Here is a 22,358-nt window from a genome sequence, read left to right on the forward strand (position 1 = left end):
CCCAGTGGGGTCAGATTTGTGCTAGATACGGTCACATTTCAGGAATAAGATTAGTTCTTACAGTAAAAGAGCTCCTGTAAGACATTCATTCTTGTGTGCTGCCTAATCTCCAGCTCTAAGCAAGGCCATGTGTGCAGCTTGTAAGCACCGAGCACGGGGTCTGGGAGAGCATTATTAAAAATAATAAAACTGAGAAGTGTATGCAAGAAGCAGCTTCCCAGTGCAGCTCCTGCAGCCAGAACCGAGCCAGGGACCTGCAGGGATCCAGTGGAGCGAGGCACAGGGGGTGAAATGCTCCAAAGCACCTACATTTCTTAAGAGCTTAAGTTCCCCTGGGAGTCAAAGGGACTTAGCCTAAGCCGCTAAGATGCTTTTGAAGATTTTCCCCCCAGCAACTCCCATTTCAGAGGGTGCTGGACACCTAACTCCCTTAAGCTACTTTGGGTATCTGAGGGGATATAGAAGGAGGGGCTTGGCTGCCTTGGTCCTCACTGCTTAAGCAGGGCAATGCTGCTAAAAACCAGTGTCTGCAGCTACTGACACCGGGACGGGTCAGAACTGTGCAGGGATTTTCACAGGACCACAGGAGGGACCTTAAAGCTCACCTTGTTCCAACCTGCCAATGACAGGGACACCTTCCACTAGAGCCAGTTAGAGCCCCATCCAGCATGGCCTTGGACACTTCCAGGGATGGGCAGTCCACAACCTCTCTGCACAACGTTTTGCCATATGTTACTTGTTCTTAGCCCCCACGGAGCTGGTAATTGAAACATTTGCTCCGCATTTGAAAAAAATCCAGGAGGGAGGAATCATGCATCCATTTCAGATTCATTACAAAATGACAACTTGGAAAAAAAAAAAAAAAAAAAAAAGCACTTGGGCTTCTTTTCTGTTTCACCTGCCTGTGAAAAGGAGAAGGGTGATTTTAAAGAAATTCTCTGCAAAAAGTTCCACTTGGATCTAGGAGATGATTAAATATCTTCATTTTCAGCAACTGCTGTGGGAGAATTGCTCCCATTAGACACATCAATGGAAGCAAACACCTTGCAGGCAGAGGGCTGCACTGAGGGCTCTTCCTTCCAGCAGCACCAGCTTAGTTTGTGCTGTGTATTAACAGAGGTCAGTGGGTCACTTCATTTCCTCCCAGGAACCTCTTTAAAGAGAGAAAGGAAAGCTTTTAGCACAACCACCAGCTCATTTGTCACCTCCCCTGGGGAGGGCAGAGATGAAATTTGAATTCACTACCCCACAGTTCGGCTTGCTCCTATCCAACACCCTGTCCTTGGCAAACCCAGCCTCACGAGGGCTGGGACAAGGAGTGGCCCGGGAGGCCACCCTGGTCCTTCCCCGTGGGTGCTGGGGAACAAGGAGATGCCAACGTGCAGTGCTGGCTCTGGAGCCTGGCACAGCCCACGCCATGGAATCACAGGATGGTTTGGGTTGGAAAGGACCTCAGAGATCACCTCGTTCCACCCCCCTTGCCATAGGCAGGGATGCCACTCACTGGAACAGGGTACGCAGGGCCCCACCCAGCCTGGCCTGGAACACTTCCAGGGATGGGGCAGCCACACTCAGGTTGCTTTAGGTGCCAAGCACCATGGGCTGTGCAGGAAGGACTGATCTCAAAAGATGCCTGATCCTGCCCAAAAAAAAGGATGGGATGGAGCATTTCCAAGTCAGTCCCTTCCACCCTAAAGCTGCTGGACACAGTTTCTCCTCCAGCCTCGAATGCAGCTCCCCAAGCCACTCCTGAAGGCAGGCCAGGGGTTTGGCAAACACAATTAGAGCAGGCAGCAGAGATCCTTCAGAGTGAAGCAGGCTGTTTATCTATCACGGAGTTACTTAGACCTTAAAAAAATACTTACAAGAAAAGAGGCAGAGTATTATCTTCCATGGGGAAACAAACACAGATGGAGAAAAAAAAAGAGCTTTGATCAGGACTGTCTCAGTCCTATTCGCTGCTTTTCATCCCCTGATCTCCAAGTGCTTTAATATGACAGTATTATCCCTTTTTACAATGTGGAAAACCAGAGGAAACTGCACACTAAGACAGCTCACTGTGTTTGCATGCACACACACACACACACACACACACACACGCTCTCTTTCTCTCTCTTTTTTTCCCCCTGTGGCATTTCTGGTCCCTCCATGTGTGTGAAGTGCCCAGCATCATCCCCAAGCAACAGGCACAAGGGCCATTTTGGGGCATGGCCATGTGGGTGTTCCAAGAGATGCTGCTCCCTGCCTGGGGGTGCGACGGCACAGCGAGGGTTAAGCTGTGGTCACTGGAGGAGAAGTGAGACTGGAGAGCTCTGGGTTGGCTTTGGATCGTCAGGAGGAATTAATTTCCCCCCGCCACGTGCCCCGCAGTGACAGCTGTGACAGGCAGTGATGCATCTCGGAGCGCTCCGCAGGTGCAGCGCAGCACGGACAGGGCAGAGGGGCAGCGCCGCAGCCCGCGGGGATCAGCTGAGGAGGAGGAGGAGGAGGAAGCACAGCTCCCCTGGCCTGGCTGCACCCTCCTGAGGGAGCCCATCCACACTCTGGGGGGCTGTGGCCACAGCCCAGGGAGGACCCAAAGGACCCCCCTGCAAAAAGTCGAGACGGAGGCAGCACCAGAACAACCAGAGATCCCAGGAGCATCCTCCTGGGCCAGCACAGCGCAGAAGATGTGGCTTCTCCTCTGCAGGGCTGGGCTCTCCTCCAGGGTGCACAGAGGGAAGGATCTGACCCAGGACCACACTTCCCATCCCCTTCCCCTCGCTCCCACACAAACACACCCCATCCTTCAGCATTTCCCAACAAACCATTGCAATCTCCACCGAGCGCCCGACGGCATCAGGAACCGTCAACTAAATTGCCTTGTGGTTCAGGGTAATACTTCACGTTTCTTTTTCCCTGCCTCTGAGCTTTATTTATTTATTTAAGAAGTCATTCATCATTAGCCCCAGCTTAGCTGCCTGACAGACTGGGAGCTCCTTGGGGCACAGACTGCATCCCGGCTCTGCGCTCACCACGCGGACGCCGACAGCGCCGGGTAAATAACCGTCCGTCAGCCACATCCTGCAGCATCCTCAGCTCAGCCAGGGGAGCCAACACCATCTTCTGACAGAAAATAATGCTAAAATCACCAGTGTCTCCCTCCCAAAGCGCCTGCACCCCAAGTCTGGGACCTGGGCTGATGGGTAATGCTGGGTTACTGCACACAGCAGAGGGAAAAAACGACAAAAAAGACAAAAACTCAACAAAGAGCCCAATCAGCCAGCTGCTTCTGCTGCCCACACCAGCAAAGTGCAACAGCCTTTCTCATGTCTGGAGTCCAAGCTAAGGAAAAGCCTTTGTCTGAGATCAAGCGGAGGTTCAGATCAACTCCACATTCCTGGGGAGGAAAGACTGCCTGGCCTCACATCTGTGTGTGTCCACCTAGGAACATATGAGAACACCACTGAACAATGAGGAACCGGTGCTTTCCTGACTCTCAGCATGGCACGAAGATGACCTGTACTGGGAAGAGCCCATCCAGATGGCATCAGTCCCTCTGACCAGGCTAATCCCTCCAGCTTTGGCTTTCTGCTCCCCTCACGCAGAAATTTGGATGCTGCTGCATCTTGTGACCTTCTCCACCCTCCAAACCGCTCTGCCAGGTCTGCACAGCGACTCCCTTTGTGTTCAGCACGAGGCAATGCCAGCCCCTCCTTCACCCCAAACCCCTGTGGAAACAGGGGCCAAAGCCCATTCCTAGGGCTGACACTGCTACTCCTCACCAACAGGAGCTCACCTGCTGATAGAAACCTGCCTGGCCTTCCTCCAGCTCCTAAAGTCTTCTGCTGCCCTCTGAGGGCAACCTAAACTGGTCTCTCACAAAATAGGTGGTTCTTAACAAAAAGTTTTGTGTAAACTGTCCCCTGAGGACAAGCAGTGGGTTCCCAGCCCCAGCAGCCAGGCCAGGAGCACTGGAGGCCAGTCCCTGCCCCACGGAGATCCCTCGCTCCGGGGAGGAGCACGGCTGAGTGTGGCAACCTGCTCCCCTGTGGCTGGTGCCCGAGCAGAGCATCTTCCACCAGCCTGCAGCCCAAGCAGAAGGAAAAAAAAGAGATGAAAAATCGAAAGGAAGAAAAAACATTCCAGAAAGTTAATTAGGAACATGAGGGTGCTTCATCAGCTCCGGCTGCGAGTGCCGGATGGGTGTAGGATGTCACCAGCCCTCGCGCAAGAACAACCTTCTCATTACCGCGATCGCCGACCCATCGTCTCCTTTTGTTATCTCCATCAGCGCCCGGCTCCTCACGGAGCCGAGCCCGGGAGCCTCAGGGCACCTGGGCAGGGGCACCCGGGCAGGGACCCTCCTGCTGCTCCCACCAGAGCACCGCCCCAGGGACAGGAGCACTCCCAGCCCCAGCTTCACCCAGATTTTGCACAGCTCATTTTTATCCCCAGGGAGAAACAGTCCCCAACAATATGAGTTATGAGTGAAATAACCCAAAAAACCCCCCAAACTGCACGCAGGCACACACCTCACACAAAAACCAAAATACAGAACTCTCTCTAAACACAGCAGACTGGAAGACTTTAACCAGTCATAGGCAAGGACCCTGCTCCCTCCCAGCCCACTGAACCCAGAGAGGCTTCCATGGAGGATGACAAAGTGGGTCTGGATTTACATGAAGACAGAGGAAAACTTAACCCCCTGCTTATCATCTTTAGGGTCCCCCATGGCTGAGATGCAGAGGGACTGTCCCTCCTTTCTCATGAATTCCAGCCCAGGAACACCCCTAGCCCACAGACAGGCAAGCCTAGGGCCTTGAGAAATGAAAAAGAAAAGAAATAAATTTCCTTTTTACAGCCTGTAGACCTCATGGCCACTCTTGTCTGCACATCCCTGGGCACCAGGCTAGGAGATGCCATGGGACTGCTGCAGTCCCCAGGCAGGGCACTCTCCTCATCACAAGTGACAGGAAATAAAAGTAGTGAAGCAAACACACAAAGTTTCTCCTAATTGCTATTTGATGGTGAATGAAAATCATTGTGGCAACAGTGCAGCTGATGAGCTGTTTGCTTTCCTCACACCCATGGAAGGGGCAGAACTGTGCTCCAGTGAGGAAGGGACAGAGGAGCCAGGAGGGTGAGTGGCAGCCACACAACCACCCCAGCAAATCCTTCTGCAGGCGAGGACGGGCTGCTGAGCCGCAGTAAGAAGGATAAAGAGGCTTGTCTTTCTTTGTCCCTAGCGCAGAGCTGGCTTCATCACCACTGCTTGCATCTTGCTGATTAGTGACCAGCAAGGAAAGCTAATCAAGTTTATTAGGAAAGAGCTGTCTTCCCTGGGTTTCACAGCCACCTGCTCTGGAGCACACGGGGCAATGTGGCTCCCATGGCCACAGGCCCAGCGATGCCTCCAGCTGCCTTCTTTCCACCCCAGGATCAGGAGTGCTGCCATCAAGCCCCACTCAGAGCGCACCTCTTCGGTACTGAGATGTCATTCCTGGGCCTCCCCTCTCGAGCTCACTCTCCCTTCTCCTTCAGCATTCATCCCCTCCCCATTTGCCAGGCGTTCCAGCCCTGCCAGCCAACACAGGGGGTTAAACTCCATAAAGAGGATTTGGTTTTGAGCTTGCAAGACGCAAGATGAGCAAATCCCTTCCCCTGCTCTGGCAGGAATCCTGTGTCTCAGACCCACCAGCCAGGGGAGATTAAGAAAGGAGGAGAGAAAGAAAAAATCCATCACTTGCTGTCGTGATCTCATCTGAATTTAAGAGCTAAGCTGGGAGGATGCTGGGTCACTGCTTGGGCTGGTAGAGCCCTGCAGACCAGTAGACACCAGAACAGACTGGTCAGAGGCTTAGGCTGCACTGCTCAAGGTCAGCAGTGGGGTCAGGAAGCCACATCCATGCTCCGTGCTTGCTTTCCCTCTGATTTAATTCTGGGCCGTCTATCTAGGGAAGCCTCTGGCTCTTGTCACATCCTTGCAGAGAGCCCCAGCTGCAGTGGGTGCCTCCAGAAATTACCTTCATGCATTGACTGAAGCCCACAAACCACACCAACGTGCAGCAACCCCCAGGTGGCACAAGCCAGCGGCGCTTCCCAGCTGAGCAGCTCAGCCAGGCAGGGCTCTGCTGCCATTTCCATCTTCCATACAAGATGCAAAATTAAGAGGCTGCCAAACAGGCAGAAACTGGGAGTAACACCAGCCTCACAGCACTCCAGCTCCTACCTGACAGCCTGATCTCACCCAGGTAGTTTGCTTCTATTGAATCTGGTATTCCTCCCTCTGTGCTCTGAGCAGCTGTAGAGGCCGGTCCAGACATCCCAGCCCAGAGCTGGCTGCTTCCATTGGGTGGGATACAGCAGCCCATGCACAGCCCAGACACACCAGGCACACATCAGAGGTGGCTTAAAACCTTTGTAAGCATTTGGAGATTGGTAACATCCCTGCTGGAGCAGGCTGTAGGAAAGGAGCGTGTGAGAGCACCATGGGAGAACCTTCCCATTACCCAGCATTCAAAAAGTCTCCACCTGCTCGGCACATCATTTCACATGTTACCTTAAACCAACATAAGGGCTTTTTCTGACAAGCTGCTGAGATCATCTCGGTGTCTTTGTAGCAGTCAATCATCAGAAGGATCAGGCAGGGAGATTTTTCTGAGTAGGCGCTGGCTGAGCGCTCCCGGCGCTGTTTCTGCGGGCCATGAATTAAACACGCAGTAACAGTTCCTCGGCAGGTGAGGACCATCCCCATGCAACGGGCTGTGCCTGGCCAGGGAGGAGGGTGCTGTGTGTCCTCCATTTCCAGCAGGGCAGGGCAGAGCACTGCCTCACAGCAACAGATTCCTTCCCTGCTGCTCAGCACGGCTGCGGGAGCTTCCCAGGGCCCCGACCCTCTGCCTGCTCAGCCAGCGCTCGGGAACGGCTCGTCCATCTTCGGAGGCACCGAGCCAAACAGGAATGGGGCCAACAACAAATCTCTCCTTCGGACATGCAGAAGCCACCATATTGCAGAAAATGGCTTTATTGTCACTGCACCATCTGGAGTTGCCAGGAAATGCAACTTTTTTGTCCCCATCAATTACCGAAGGGAGAAATCTGATGTCCCCTGAAAGGCAAAACTTCCAGCTTTCTCCTGGGGCTGGGCAGAAGAGATGGTGAACGGAAGCTGAGCCCCCCACACCACCTTTGGGATTTCTAACACCCCAACTCTCTCTGCTTTTGGGAGCTGACCCACAGCCTCCTCCTCAGAATCCCAGAGTGGTTTGGGTTGGAAGGGACCTTAAAGATCCTCTTGTTCCAATCCCCTGCCATCAACAGGGACACCTTCCACTAGAAGGTGGAACCATCCCAGCTCAGACCTGTTGGCATCACTCAGGGGTTCCACCTTGCTGGAGAGCACGAGTTTCTTGTGGTTAAATTTCCTAAAACCAGAAGAGCTGACAAGCCTCTATTCTATCCCTGCCACCAGAAGCTGGGCATGGTGTGGCTGGTCCAGAGCGGTGCTTGGAACATCTCCCAGTGGGAGGACATTGCTGGTGCCCAAGGGGAGAGGCTGTGTGGGGCTGAGGCAGCAGTGGGGCCACAGCCAGGGACCCAGGGAACAGCCCAGGGATGGGAACACCACCACTGCAGGTTTTTAGGAAGGCCAGGCATGCATCTGCCTCCAACGACTTCCAAACGCATGGTGCTGCCTTGGGCCAGTGAGAGGGACTAATTGACCTTCCAACCTCCCTTCTGTCGTTACTTTCTGTGATTTTACAACCTCTCTAAATGGTTCATTTATCCTGAGTGAATTCCTGCTGCATCCTGCTCATCAGCCAGCTGTGAGCACCTTCCTTGCGTGAGGGCAAAGCTGCTGCAGGTTCATGGATGGACCCAGCACAAGCACAGGGAAGAAAATTGGGGGTGGGGGGAACCCCAAACAACTCTTGCTGAAAGAATATTGTTAAGAAGCATCTTACATCCCTCAGCTTCAGGCCTGTTTATTGGCCTGAATTAAGCCCAGGCCCTGCAGGCGATACCTCGTGGCCGGGGTGATCTTGCCTCGGAGGGGTCAGTGTTTCCAGCAACAAGGACACCAATTAAAGCTTTTAACGATGCAAACCCAGGACCTTGCTGAGCCCTGAGCAGCCTCTGCCCAAAGCTCTCTCTCCTAATAAACCTGTGCTGCGGCCAAGCGATGGGTGCTGGGCTGTCTGAAATATTTATGACAATCACGGATTGCTTCTTTCCTCCCCGTAATGAAGCCCCCACATGCTCCCTCCCCAGCACGAGGCCGCGAGTGCCTGTCACCGCTTGGAAAGGAGGGACCAGTCTCCTCCCAGTGCCTCCAAGAGCATCGGCACGTCTCTGGAGCAGCGAGGCAGGGTGCCAGGGAGGGATTTTATTTTGTTTTTAAAGCCTCCCCCCAGCCCTTTCCCACTACAGCCTCGGCTCGAGTTCTCTCGTTAATCTAATTGTTCTCCTAATGAAGATCTGCAATTCCTCAAACATTAATTACCAACGGCAGCAGCAGCAGCAGCTGTGGAACAAGAGCTCCCTGTTCCTAATAATACGCTTCACACTTTCGCCTGCCACAGCTCAATTTAGCTTTGCGTGATTTGGCTGGGGGCAGATAAATAATATTCCAGCTATGGGGCTCAGCAGACAAACCCAGGAGGAGGCAAAGCTCTCCCCACATCCCCGAGCACAGTAGGTCCTCAGCTGGCTGTAAAAATCCCTGTTTTATTCCACCTGCAGCTCCAGCCCTGGCCCTGCCTCCGTCGCGGCACCGTCCCCATCCTGCAGCCTTGGGCAGGTGCAGAGGGCTGGGCCAGCAGCCGGAACCCTGGCAGGGAAGGAGAGGTGCCACATCCCCACCCCTGTCCTCACGCTGGGCACCACGGCAGCGCAGATGAACCAGCAAGGAGGTGAGGGCAGGGAGGGAACAAACAGCAGAGGATGGGCTGGGGCATCAGGAATGAGTCAGGGGATGGAGGAGGAGAGAAGAGGGAGAGCAGCTGAGGGAGGGCAAAGCTCCAGCCATTATTTGTTTCACTCACAGGAAAATGGAAAAGAAATGAAGCAGAAGGTTGGTGGGGATGGTGAAACTCAAGCAGGACCAAAGGCCAAGGGGGAAGGCTGGCACGTGCTGATCCAGGCAGCTCCTGCGGGATCACAGGGATGCAGGGGGTGTCCCATACTCCCCAGGACCCTGAGCATGAACCGGCAGTGGCTTTGGCAACAGCTCTGGAGTTGAAGGAAAACCAAGCACAGAGGAGCAGAGCCAGCACTGACACTGAAACTGCATTTTGGTGAGGCCCTGGCACAGGGTGCCCAGAGCAGCTGTGGCTGCCCCAGCCCTGGCAGTGCCCAAGGCCAGGCAGGACGGGGCTTGGAGCAACCTGGGACAGTGGAAGGTGTCCCTGCCCATGGCAGGGAGCGGAATGAGATGGGCTTTAAGGTCCTGCCAAGCCAAACCACTCTGTGATTGTACGATTTTGGGGGGCAGTTGATTTCTTCCACACCCCTGTTCCACTGTGATCCACAGTAATGGAAAAACACTGCTCCTGTCAACCCCTTCCTACCCATCATCACCTCCAGCCCAAGGGCACGTGGGGGGAGTGGGGAGGGAGCCGTGCCCAGGCAGAGGAGAGCTGCCAGCCAGGTCCCACCTTACAAAAGAGGCTCAAAACCACGGGTTAGGAGAAGCAGCTGGAATGACTGGAGCCAGGAAAGGCTGTGGCAGCCCCTCTCGCCAGCACTGTGCAGCCAAAAATACACAAGGGGAACAAAACAACGCACACACACAAAAAAAAGCCCACAAGAGTTTTCAATGACAAAAGCAAACAAATAGATTTGTGAATAAATATTGATTTGACAGGAAGTGAGACAAACCCTTCCAAAAACACTCGCTGGCACCGGGTCCCTCTCCCAGCACAATGAGCAGCCCTCATCATTTCCTGGGTGCCTTTGCATGGTCAGCAGCTTCAGCTGCTTTACAAGGTTTTGGTTTGTGGGGGTTTTTGGTCTCCCCTGTGCCTGGAACATCTTGAGAGATCCCAAGAAATAAATGCACAGACTGAGGAGCCTGGGCTGGGCAAAGCGAGCAGCACAGTGAGCAAAAAGCCCCAGTATTCACCCCAATACCTCTCCAGAGGTGGCCACTTAATGCCCTCCAGCACTACAGGCTCAGATTGGTCTAAAGGAGTTAAGTTTCCTTCAGCCAAAGCTCAGGGCTGAGTCAGACCCAGAGTCAGAGGGCGATGCGATGCCGCTTCACTTGCTTCTTTCTGACCACAAACGCATCTGCACATACCCTGATCCTCCCCAGACACACACACGGGCCTTTCATCCCGGGAAAACCCCCACAGCACTGCTGCTTTGCAAAAATTAATGAACGTGCGCATACGGGGAATTTCAAGACTGGGTTCCCACTGCAAGGCGGGCGTGTCCGGGGCAGACGGGTGGGAGCGACGGGCACTGGTTCCTCGATGGCAGCGCTGGGATCGTGGGGGCAAGCCCAGATCCAGCACTCAGCAGGGGCCTGCCCTTCCCCTGCCTTGCAGAACCCTTTGTACCAGGTTAGGGAACGTTCTGCTGAACCCACTTTGCCTCCCGCGGCCCCCCAGAGCCACACTGGTGCAGCAGAAAGCACCAAGACCATCATCACTCATATTTCGTGGTTTCCCACTCAACTCCCAGCCTTGCTCTGCTTATGGAATCCAGCTGAGGGATCAAGGTGGCAGATTCCACCTGATTCTCCCCCAGAACCACCAGGTCAGGGGATTTCAGGTCACTGCACAGGGGCTGGAGACAGACCCTGGCCAAGGTGGAGGTGCTGCATCCCGAGGCTCCCCAGGCACTGGGCAGACACGTGATTCCAGGGTGAGCATCTCAGCACGGATCCTGCACACCTCCAAAAAAGGGCTTTCTTTGTTCAGCTTCCTCCCAGCACAGAAATCCCAGCGCCGTGAGGGGCCCGTGACGCCGCTCACAGCTTTCCTGCTCATTTCGTTTTCAATGAGTGAATTAGCAGGCAGCCAGCTGACTTGAACATCCCCTTATCTCTGCACCAAGCTCGCTGCCGAGGATTTGCATAATTTTAATCTTTCCCACCAATGAGCATGAAAAAATTGGTTTTCCACTATTTTATCTTCTATTTGTGTTCAATAAACAGAGTTGGCGGCTTTGCTCCATGTATTTATACTGGGAACAGTGAGGAGGAAGGAGGGGGAAATCCCCCATCTCCAGCACTTGGCCATGTGGAGGGTTAAACCGGAGGAGGGAGGCTGGGGGAAGGCTCTGCAAAACTGCTCCACAAACTGCAGCTGGAGATGGATTTGAAGCCCAAATTTCCTCATCCAATCCCAGTTGTTTTCTTCAGAGTCCCTCTCCTATCTCCCAGCTCCAGCTGTCAGGCTTCCTCCCATCATCAAGACCTTTGATTTCCCTCTCAAGCAAAGAGTTTGCTGGACTCACCCCAAATACAGGCTCCAGATCCCAAGAACATCAGGACTCCAGGGATGGGGTGGGAAGTGCTTGGAAAATGAGGTCCCACCTGGAGAAAGCTCCTTGTGTAATCACAGGGAACCATGCAAATGTGGGGACACACAGAAAATTGCCAAGGCAGAGCTTCGGGGGTTTTTTAATTAAATGCTTTAAAAGAAAAGCACACCCCAAATATTAAGCTTGTCTGTATTAAAATAAGGTACTGAAAAGAAAATGGTCCTGCTCTGCCCCTTCTGCTGCAGAACAAGAACATCATTTTGGGCAGCACATGGAGGCAAGAGATGCATGTTGAGGCCCATATTCTCCATCAGGCACTTCTGGATTACAGCTGGAAACCAAGGCTGCTCTGAAGGAAAAGGAAATGCAGAGAAAACCGAGGCTCTCCTTGCAGGTTCCCCACTCGTGAGCAGCATGGAAGGTACAAACATGGAAACACTTTTTAAATGTCTTTCCTCCCTGTGGAGCCAAGAGCCGGCCAGGGCACACCCCAGCCAAAGGCAGGGACACATCTCCAGCATCTCCGGAAAACCTGGACTGGCCTCTGTGCCCAGGTGTTCCAAAATGTGGAATATGTAAAATTTCCTTAAGCAAGGATGTTCTTTGATGTTTGGTCTTTGTGTACTTTCAAGCCTAATCAACAAAAAGGGAGATTTAATCCATGAAACAGAGTAGCAAACAAGCTCTAAGTGATATCCAGGTGTTAGAAAAACAAATCACTTGTTGATAGAATTGCCTTGTTAAGGTTTAGGGCTGGACATACTTCTCATGATCTCAGACCTAGAGGGAGGTGAACAAAGCTTGGAAAGAAGGATGTACCACTGATAATGGACGCAGAGAATGCAGAATTTACAGGCCACAAGGACATCTGGCAGGAATCCAAAGATAAAGAAGAAACTAATAAAGCCAAGTCAGCAACTGTGCTGAAATCAGCTCCAAGTGGGTAAAAGGTAATTCTGGCAGGGGCAGATCGCGACCACAAGTTTTGTGGGCAACACAGGGAGGGCCCAAGGGTGGGTTTGCCCCCAAAATGCAGGGATTTATGGCAGTGGAGTGACTCACAGGACTGGTCTCCACCTCTATGGGGCTGTGGGTCCCCCATAAGCACCACGGAGAGGACGGGGTGTCAGGAACCTGGGGTGAGGCAGGTGCAATATTAGGGGCAGTATCCAGCAGCTCCAAGGAGCCCATTTCTCCCTCCCCCTGCACCTCTTCCCACTGATCCTGGACTCCACATGGCCTCTCCCTGCGACCAGCTCATCTGCACCCAGAGGTGCAATTACCTTCTGTGTGTTCTCTATTTATGCTCTGGGAATCATGTAATTTTCTAGACCAAAAACATAATTAAAGAGTCCAAGTGCCTTGGAATGGAGACCTCTCTCTTTCCACTGTTCTTATCTTCTCTAAAAATACCCCGGCACGGCAGCCCTGTGCCAGGGCCAGCTCCAGGCAGGGCTGAGCCATGGGAAGAGCCCTGCTGTGATCAGTGTCCTGCGAGGGGAATGCATCCAAATGCTCCCACGTTGGCCCAGGAAGGGGCTGCCCCAACAGGAACCGGCTTTGCTGCCACTGGGGTCCCCACGGGTCGCCTGTGCAAGGACAGGTTAATTCAGATTTAACTTCTAATGAGGTCTATCTAACCAATTTTAAAGCCTTGGGCAGACATACTAATTGAGAATTAAGGGACTTTGATGATCACTGCTCTCCAAGCAGAACACAGCTCCAGCCTCCCCATGCACTGCTGTGTGCCTCCCTGGCACCCACACGGCTTGGGTAGCTCATGGCATCACGGAATGGTTTGGGTTGGAAGGACCTTAAATCTCATCCAGCCCCAGCCCTGCCATGGGGAGGGACACCAGGGTGCTCAAGGCCCTGCCCATCATGGCCTTGGACACTGCAGGGATGGGGCATAAACGAAGAACAAAGGAGCGGAGCTGGAGCTCGCCGAGCCCCGCGGGTGGCACAGACCCAGCAATGCCCGGCTGGCTGCGGCCAGCGGGAGCCGGGGGAGCCGGGAGCTGCGGGAGCGGGGAGATGCGGGAGATGCGGGAGCGGGGAGATGCGGGAGCAGTGGGAGCTGGGAGCTGCGGGAGCCGGGGGAGCCGGGAGCTGCGGGAGCGGGGAGATGCGGGAGCTGCGGGAGATGCGGGAGCCGGGGGAGCCGGGAGCTGCGGGAGCGGGAGATGCGGGAGCCGGGGGAGCTGGGGGAGCTGCGGGAGCTGCGGGAGATGCGGGAGCCGGGGAGCCGGGAGCTGGGAGCGGGGATGCGGGGAGCTGCGGGAGATGCGGGAGCCGGGAGATGCGGGAGCCGGGGGAGCTGGGGGAGCTGCGGGAGCCGGGAGCTGCGGGAGCTGCGGGAGCCGGGAGCTGCGGGAGCCAGGGCCGCATCCCGGGCGGGCAGTGCTCCGGGTGCCGCTGGCGCTGCCCGCTCCGCTCCGCTCGGACACGCCGGGCCCGGCTCCCCCGGCCAGAGCAGCTGCGCTGGGTCCCGTCCAGCCCTTCCCCGGCCATGGCTCGCCCTGGGCTGGCGGCCGAGCCCGTTGGCTCCGGCTCCCTTCCAGCTCCAATTTGCCTCATCTGCTTCCTGCGGCCAGGGCTGCATCCCCCGGCCGCCCGCTCCGCCAGGGCTCGGGGGGAAGGGTCGGGGTCCCGCAGCTGCTGCGGCACCGCACGTGCGTGGGGAGGCGGAGGGACGAGAACAATAACACGGAGCAGGGGAGGGAGAAAAAGAGAAGCAAAACCCAACTCTGAAACAGCCCTGGGGGAGAGTCGCTCGCCCAGACTTGCTGTAATTACACTCCTACTGCTGGATACAAAGCTCTTGGCTTGGCCCTCTCATAAAGCTGGAAGAGGGAAGGTGAAAGAAACATTAAAAAAAAAAAATCCCCAAGGGTCAAAACAACCTTTTAACTTGTCAACTAACAAGTTCAAACAGGACTGCAAGTACTGCTTTCCATAGCTTCCAGGGAGAGACATCCAGACCAGTCATCTGAGCTCAAGTCCTCCAGGCCCTTACAGTTCTTTTGACAGCCAGAAAAATCAAGGTAAAGGTACTGGCAATCAGTGCCAAAACCACTTCCCAGCAGGAGCACCAGCCTGGACACCGTGCTCCAGCACAAGAACCGGAGCTGCCGAGCTCCAGCCCCAGCTCCATCACCCCACGTCCTCGGGCAAACCATGCTGCCTTTCAGAGCACGGGATTCCACATCCTTCCCTGTAATTCAGCCCTTCATCGCCTGCTCTCGTTCCCTGCCCGCGTGTGCCACACGATGACCCTGGCAGCCCACGGATCATGGCCCAGCCACGGAGGAAAGCTTCCCTCTTCCCTGTTCTCTTGCACTTTTCCAAACAGTTCAGCCAAACCAATGCAAATCCCCAAGAAAACACTCATTTAAGAGCCCTGCTCCTTGCAAACCCAGGGCTGGTACGGCTCTAGCATGAGCTTGTTTGAGCATCGCCCAGCAGCCAAAGCACATATGGAGTTCCCATGAGCCAGGCAGGGAAGGAAAAGCCAAGGGACCCCACAAGTTCTGCATTCACTTGTTAATTTACAGGAAAATCTAAGTCTGCTCTGATATAAACTTCTCCTGAGGCTGCTCAGCCCATACACAGCCTCCTAGTAACCAGTGAGCACCTGAAGGACACAAAAAGTAGCTTCCACAGAGCTCCTGGTGCTTATTTCAGTAAATTCACACCTTCCTCAGTTCCCCTTGGCTTCATGTGCCAGGTCTGTACACCACTCATACCATCCCAGTGCTGCTGCTGCTGCTGAAACCAGCAGCAGAAAACTTTCTAAAAACTCACTTTTATTGCTTGAAGTGTTGGCTGCCTTCCCTCTGCTGCCGTGGTCCTCATCGCCGGCCCTGGGGATGTCCTGATGGAGTCCAGCACAGCAGAGGCTGAAGTGTGCTTCTCTTCCCTTGACTTCGAGGCTATTTCACACGCCCTTCAAAACCCCAAAGTAATCCTTCCCAGTCAGAGACTGATGAATCCACCTGAAGAACGACCAAAGGCGTCTGGAGGTGCCTCCCAGAGAGCCCCAGCAGGGCTGAGCCCCTGCTCTGTCCCAACAGACCTTTAGAGGAGTCACTGGTCTGGTTTAAAGGTTCGGATGGGTTTTACAGGTCTGTCCTTGGTGCATCTGTGGGGACACATTTACAGCACAGCCCATGACAAAGCTGGTTTTCAGGTTCTGAAGTGATTAGAGAAAGGGTCTGATGAGGACTTTTCTGTGTTTGTTTTCTGTGTTTTTCTTTTCAGCTTCTTACACAATATTTACCAGGGAAAAAAGGTGTCTGAAGCAGCAGCTTAAAAACACAAGCATTTTTGTAAATCCTCCTCCCACTTCCAAGATTGTATCAACAAAAGAAAGGAGGCGGCAGAAAAAAACCCCCCATAAATAGGAGTTTCACATTGACAGAGTCCCTTTGAACAACTTTCAAAGAGCTCCACTACCTGTTCTCCCATTTGATTTTGTTTTTTCAGAATATCTACAGCGTGTTCCTCCATGTACCAAAGGAATCCACCAGCTCAGGTCCCTTTTCTGAACTATTCCTTGAAGAAAGCTCTCCTGGGTCAGCAGCTCTTCAGATGTCTGCCCAGGACCATGGATGTGCCAGGATCTGTTTCAAGGTTTGCTCAGTGGACGAGGGATTGCACCTTGATGCTGAAGATCCTGGAGCTATTCCCAGCTCAGCTGCAGTGGCTGCTCCCCTTCAAGGCAGAGGTTTGACTTCCACCAAGCATATCCAGCATGGAGAAGAGCTGAGCCTTTTGGGATCATTAAGAGTGAAAGCAAGTAGAAATCCCAAGCACACACCAAATTTTGGCATTTGATATAATTTAAAGCATCACAGCTGGATGCCATAACCTTATTTTTAAATGAGCACTTCCAGGTATTGACTGCCTACACTCAGTACTTGTAAGAACAGGTAAAGCAAGGAGAGTCCCCAAATCCCATCACAAACAGATTGCAGAGACCAGGGAGAAATCACCCCTTAAATCAGCCACTTCTAAACCAAACAATTTGTGCCCCAAAGTCAGGAAATCCTTCATTTATTAACCTAAATCTAAGCCAGGAATTTCACACAGAACCTTTGTGGTGCTGGGGGTCTGCCCCATGCTAAGGGCTTCGCCCCACTCACAGCGGCCTGGCAGCTGCAGCTGCCTGAAGCAAATTCCAAGGCCAAGGTTGATGCAATGCCTACAGACATTCCTCTCCATCCTTCAAAACAGAAAATAAAATTAAAAATCAACCTGCATGAGAGAGGCAGCCCAGGGACCTGCTCAGCTGATGCTGCAAATGACAGTAAGTCCAAGGGACAATCAAGTTTTGGATTATGATGGGAAAGAAGAGCTGCATATACATGAGCACAAACCGTAAATAAACTGGAAATAAATCCCATGGATATGGTGACAGCAGCCCACAGACAGATCTTTACAAATTGCCTTTTACAAGGAAATACCATTATATCAGGGTTTATGGGCCTCCCTGAGATGGGCACAGGCAGAGCTGTAAATACTGCCACAGCAGCCATTAGGCAAAAGGCAAATCCATAAGGAATTTCTTGGTGCCAACAGCATGGCTCTGCTCCTCAACAGCAGGGCAAGGTGGGGAAGAGGAAAGGAACACGATCCAGCACTCCCAGGCCGTGGGAAGCACTGCTGGACAAGGGCGTTTTCCATTATACATCATGCCAACCCATGTGAAGCAAATTTCCACTTTACCCTTCCCATGGTGAACGAACTGCCCCAATCATTCTGCCTCAGTTTCCTCCCCTGCTCCATGAACAGAGGATGCTGAAGAGCTGTTTAACATCACCAAGTATCTAATTCACCGAAGATGTTTAAGTGCCTTAAAGATTTTTGAAGGAGCTGCTATAGGAAGGCATTAATTTAAATATCTAGTGGAATAGAACATAACGCCTGGCAGATTTTCTTCCATTCTTTTATAACAGCTTAATAATCCTCAGAATAGTTTCATTGTTAATACTCCTGTTGTGTATTTTATTAGGGCTTTTAAAATTGTAAAGTAAGGTAAACACTCCACATTTCTCTAACACCTACCAAAGAGCTTCTCAGAAAGAATTGCTTAATCCTCACAAACACCCGTGTGGGGGGACCAGTCCTATTCCCAACCGAGAGCATCATCCCCTTTCATCCAAAGCCACCCAGGATCCTCCGAGGCTGAACGGCAGCAGAACGCTCGCTCCTCCCTCCTCCCCCGGCTTTCCTCAGCAGTTATTGTCTCCTCTCCTCTCCTCACAGACCCGCCGATTACTGCACACAAAAGGAGCCGCTCCCGGCCCCGTGCAGCCGCCGGCCCGAGGCTCTGCGGATCCACGGGCTCCCGACGCCTGACCCCGGCACGCAGGGATGCACCTTGCTGGGAGAGCAGGGACACAGCTATGTATTTATCTTCGAAACCATGGGAAGCCTGGGGCTGTTAAAGGCTGTCCAGACCCAAAGAGAGCACGGTGCACATGCCCTTCTCCCGTTCCCCGTCACCGCGCGGCGATGCTCCCATTCTTTTCCTTCCATGCATCCCTGGTGCTGTGCTTACTGTGGAGCCCACGGTGCGCCCCGCATCTGCCACGGCGCTCCTTATCACCATCTCGAAAATGCAGAATGGATTCACAGAACCACGGAATACCCTGAGCTGGAAGGGACCCACAGAGATCACCGAGCCCAAGCCCTGGCCCTGCACAGCACCAACAATCCCACCCTACGCATCCCTGGGAGCCGTGTCCAAACGCTCCTGGAGCTCTGGCAGCAGAGCTACACCAATGCTATGGCTGCAGAGGAGTGGGAGATGTTTGATTTGCAGATAAATCTCAGCTTGAGATAGGAAAAAAACCCAACAAACAAACAGGATTGCCTCTCTTGAGAGGAAAAAAAGAAAAATGAAAGAAAGTAAAGTTTTCTAAGATTTACAGTGAAAATCACCCTCCCCTCCAAGAAAATCTACAGAAAGAAAAATGCAGGATCAGCCAGAGTTGCTGATGGAGAGGCCCCAGGGTATAGTCAGTTATTGAAGTTTTGCAACATAAAGCCTAAATTATTTATTATTATTATTGGTTTTTTCCTAGAAAAAGAGAGGAACAAAGCATCTCCCTCCTCAAAAGTTAACAACTGTGCGACATCATCTCCACATTGTCTCCCTGTTTTATTGCCACAGCACAGCGCTGAGCAGATTCCACCCCAGGGCAGACACAAAACCACAGGGCCACGGTTTCTAATTATACCCTCTATTCTCAGGGAAATGGTTTATTTATTAGCTCTTTGAGCTTCCCTTTCATTCATTCTCAGTCCCAGTCCCGGCAGCGAGGGGCTCTCGACAAGAGGAAATTTATTAGGTTTTCTCCATTCTCCACCTTCTGCGCTCCCCCACCCAGCCTCTCCCTCCTCTCCCCACTCAGCAGCACCGGCAGCCTCATCACTTTTAATTCAATAACTTGCAGTATAATTACTCCGTAATAACACCATTATCTTAACATTTACTCAGCAGCTGTGATCCCGTTACAGCGAGGCAAGGAGGGAGAGGAGAAGGGATCCTCCGGGGAGAGCGATGGGGAGAGATGCCAAAAATCCCCCCTCGCCGGAGCCGGGGCTGCTGCAGCGAGGAAGGGGTGAGTGCCAAGGTGCTGTGCCTGCAGCCCTGCCCCAGCCTCTCCATCTTCTCTCCTCTCCTCAGGATCTGGCAGGTTTTGCCCGTGAAGGAGGGACCCCAGGGCCGCTGTGTACGCACAGTCCGACTCTGCAGCGCCGGGAAAGCCATTTCAATCTACACTGCGCTCCAGAGCCTCCCCAAAAACCCCTGGCAGTAGGGAAACGGACGGGAAACAGGGTAGGCAAGAGGGAAAGACCCATGGAAGGACAGCACTGTGCTCTCTGCAATAACAAACAGCATCATCTCCTGCAAAGCCCCCTATTTAAATACAAATATCAACCACCAATACATTATCCCAGCTATCGCTCGCTACAAAGACCGGGTTTAATTTTTACTCCCGAAATCCTGCAAAAAAGGGTTTTCACATTCCACAACAGCACATTTGGTAAATAGGGTAAGAAATTCTTCTAAAGCCAGACACTAAAACTCCAATAACTTGTGCAGCAAATGAGGCGGAGAACAGCCCGTTTAACATCAGCCAAGACCAACTCCAAGCCTGCCTACAAAGGCAGAGTTTCAGCCTACAAGCTTGACCCAGCCCTTACAGAGAGCTCAGGTGTTGGCACCTTCTGTCTCCTCGCTGTGGTTTGATTTCTATGATATTTAAACAAACAAGCCCACTGCATATTTAGGCAGAAATGTTCCTACATGCACCGTAGAAAAAGCAAGTTACTACAGCCCCTGCTGAAGCCAGCACGATTTTGAAGCCTACAAGGTGAGGTCAGGTTTACACAGATATCAGATCCCAAAATCACACCCGAAACTCCGTACAAATGCCAGCGTTCAAGAATAATTCCCACTCGGATGTATCTGTTTCATACACATGCTGCAGCAGAGGGGTAAACACCGTTTATTTTGATTGATTATCCATTGTGTAATGCAGAGCTGTAATTCCATCAAGCCATCAAAGCGATTCGGCAATTATATAAATCATGGGAGGAACGTGCGAGAGCTTTGTCGTTAGAAACTCAAAATGGCATTTCCTCACATTCTATTGCTGCATATTGGCTTGTTTTTTAATAATACACAGGCAGATTATTTTGGTTTCAAATTTGTTTACATGCCTCTCATATACCAATTCACTGGCTACTGCCAATGCCAGATCCCATCAGCATTAACAAGACATTTTACGCCATCTTCCACTCCACAGAAAATTTCCAAAGCAAACTCAGACTGAAACGCAGGCGCTGTGACGGAAATCACACCCCTGCCACAACCCAGCCCCTTGGAAATGGCTGAACCTCAGTGATCCAGCCCTGTGTCGCTCACACGGAAGAGAAGACTTCCCACTCCCAGTGTATGATGAAGGATGCTACGGGGAGCTCTTGCTACAGCTCAGGTTTCATTATTTATCACATTACATAAACCCTTTACTACTGAATAGATCTTGGGCACGGACGTGATTGTATGTATGTGCATTATCATAATTAAATCTACAATAAAGTAAATCAGATGGTTTATGATGCATTATCTAGAAACTGTTACAGAGTTTTTACACCTATTCAGTGCAAATTTAGTAGAAGTGACAACCCCCAGCTCCAGGACATTCCCAATGGAAGCAGCTGCTCTGGAGGTCCAGATTCCTGTACATCCCCTCCTTATTCCTCTCCTACAGGACCTGGGCAGAGGAAAGCCCTTGCAGAGTTCCCTGAAACCCATCCTTTTCCAGTCCAGAAGAGGAGCAACTCCCAAAATCTGGGCAGAAGGCAGCAAACGTGGAGCCCCACTGGTGTCACATCCCAGCTCCTGGTTAAGAGAAAAATCATTAGGGGTTTGCAGGAGTTGATGGCAAAACTCTCCCTGCCTTCGATGGGAGCAGATTCCATCTTGCTCCTCTGCTCTCCCAGCCCAGCAGGGAACTGCCCAGGCAGAACTCCACTGAAGTCCCTGGGATTATTTGCCTTTGGTGGTTTTCTTTCTTTAAAGATAAAAATAAATCCAAGCACTTGGCTTGAATTGCGGGCCCTAAATCAGTATTCATAATCTCACTTGTAGAGTTTTTGGGAAAGAAAAAAAGGAAAGAAAAAACCATTCTGAGCTGTGGGCTGAAAAGCCACCCAAGATAAACCAAAAAAGCACTAAACATTGAGCCATTAAGTGAGAAAAGACTACAACTTTGATGTGACACTTGGCTGTTTGCTGGCACTATAAACTACTGCACACGAAAAAAGTTTGTTAAATGCTCCATAAACTTTAACACATTGCTGAAACACTTTGAACAGAGAATTTTATTTGGCTATCCACAAGCCACGCTTGGTTCCAGGCAAGGATCAGCAAATGCAGTTTTTTCTCAAAAAATTATTTCACTTTGAAACAGTGAAATGAATAGAGGTAGATTCAAGGATTTGTAAGAAAGCACCCACACCATGTCTGTGTTGGGAGAGCCAAAGCCTCAAACAGGGATTGAGTCTTTGAGGTTCATCCCTTTTCAGTACCTCTGACCTTTAAATTTTCAGGAACAACCAAGTCCTGGACATCAGGCAGAGCCAGGAGAATGGTGAAGCACTAGAAGAGCTCTGCAAATCATGAGGAAAACAGCACAGTGGAGTCCACGCTTCACCTTTTCTCTGTTTGCCTAAACTTGCATTTCCAGAGCAATTTCAGATCTAAACCAGAGTACAGACAAGAAGCAAAATTAATCTTTAAAAAAAAAATCCCCAGAAGTTTTAATATTAATGGTCATTGCCTCAAAGAAAAATGTGTCTTTCTCCTGACTTTGACATTTTCTTCTCCAAAACAGGAGGGAAGAAACTCAACTCCCCAGAGTGACAACAAGGTGTGAAGCACGAGCCACCCACTCCCATCACCTTGAATCCACTGAAATTTCACACCGGACTGGCGACACTTTCTAAAGGAATTTTCTGTCCAACAAAACTTGCTGAAAACCCTAAAATCCCCCAGCTGTCTTAAGCATCATTGGCTTTGCATAAAACCTAAAGCCACTTTTAACATGTCACTCATCTTCCCTATTAAGCCCAATGGAAACTGTGCCATGGCTCCCTGCTCAGGCACAGACATGGATTTGGATCTCTGTCCCAGAGACAGACAGGGATTGATACCAAACCCACAGCCTGTGCTGGCACAGGGCCCGCGGATGCAGGGGACAGAGAGGGGACAGCCACATCCTCCCGGCACAGGGGCTGCTGCAATTTCCTCCTGGTTTACAACGAGTCGTTACTCCAGCATGGGCACGAGGGAGAAGCAGGGATAGAAATTC

The 22,358-nt window shown here is 52.0% G+C and overlaps 1 protein-coding gene across 4 annotated transcripts in view; it reads right to left on the reverse strand.

Moving 5' to 3' along the window:
• PTPRS (protein tyrosine phosphatase receptor type S) overlaps positions 1-22,358 on the reverse strand; it is a 148,677-nt gene that overhangs the window by 95,531 nt on the left and 30,788 nt on the right. Inside the window, exon 1 of one of the 4 annotated variants that reach the window (XM_019293499.3) lies at positions 15,277-15,790. The exons of the other annotated variants lie outside the window; for them this stretch is intronic. The gene's annotated coding sequence lies outside the window, so the exon portion shown is untranslated. Of the gene's footprint in view, positions 1-15,276; positions 15,791-22,358 lie in introns of those variants that run through there. 4 annotated transcript variants of the gene reach the window in all.

This window comes from Corvus cornix, chromosome 28 (assembly GCF_000738735.6).
Source record: "Corvus cornix cornix isolate S_Up_H32 chromosome 28, ASM73873v5, whole genome shotgun sequence".
NCBI classification, from domain to species: Eukaryota; Metazoa; Chordata; class Aves; order Passeriformes; family Corvidae; genus Corvus; species Corvus cornix.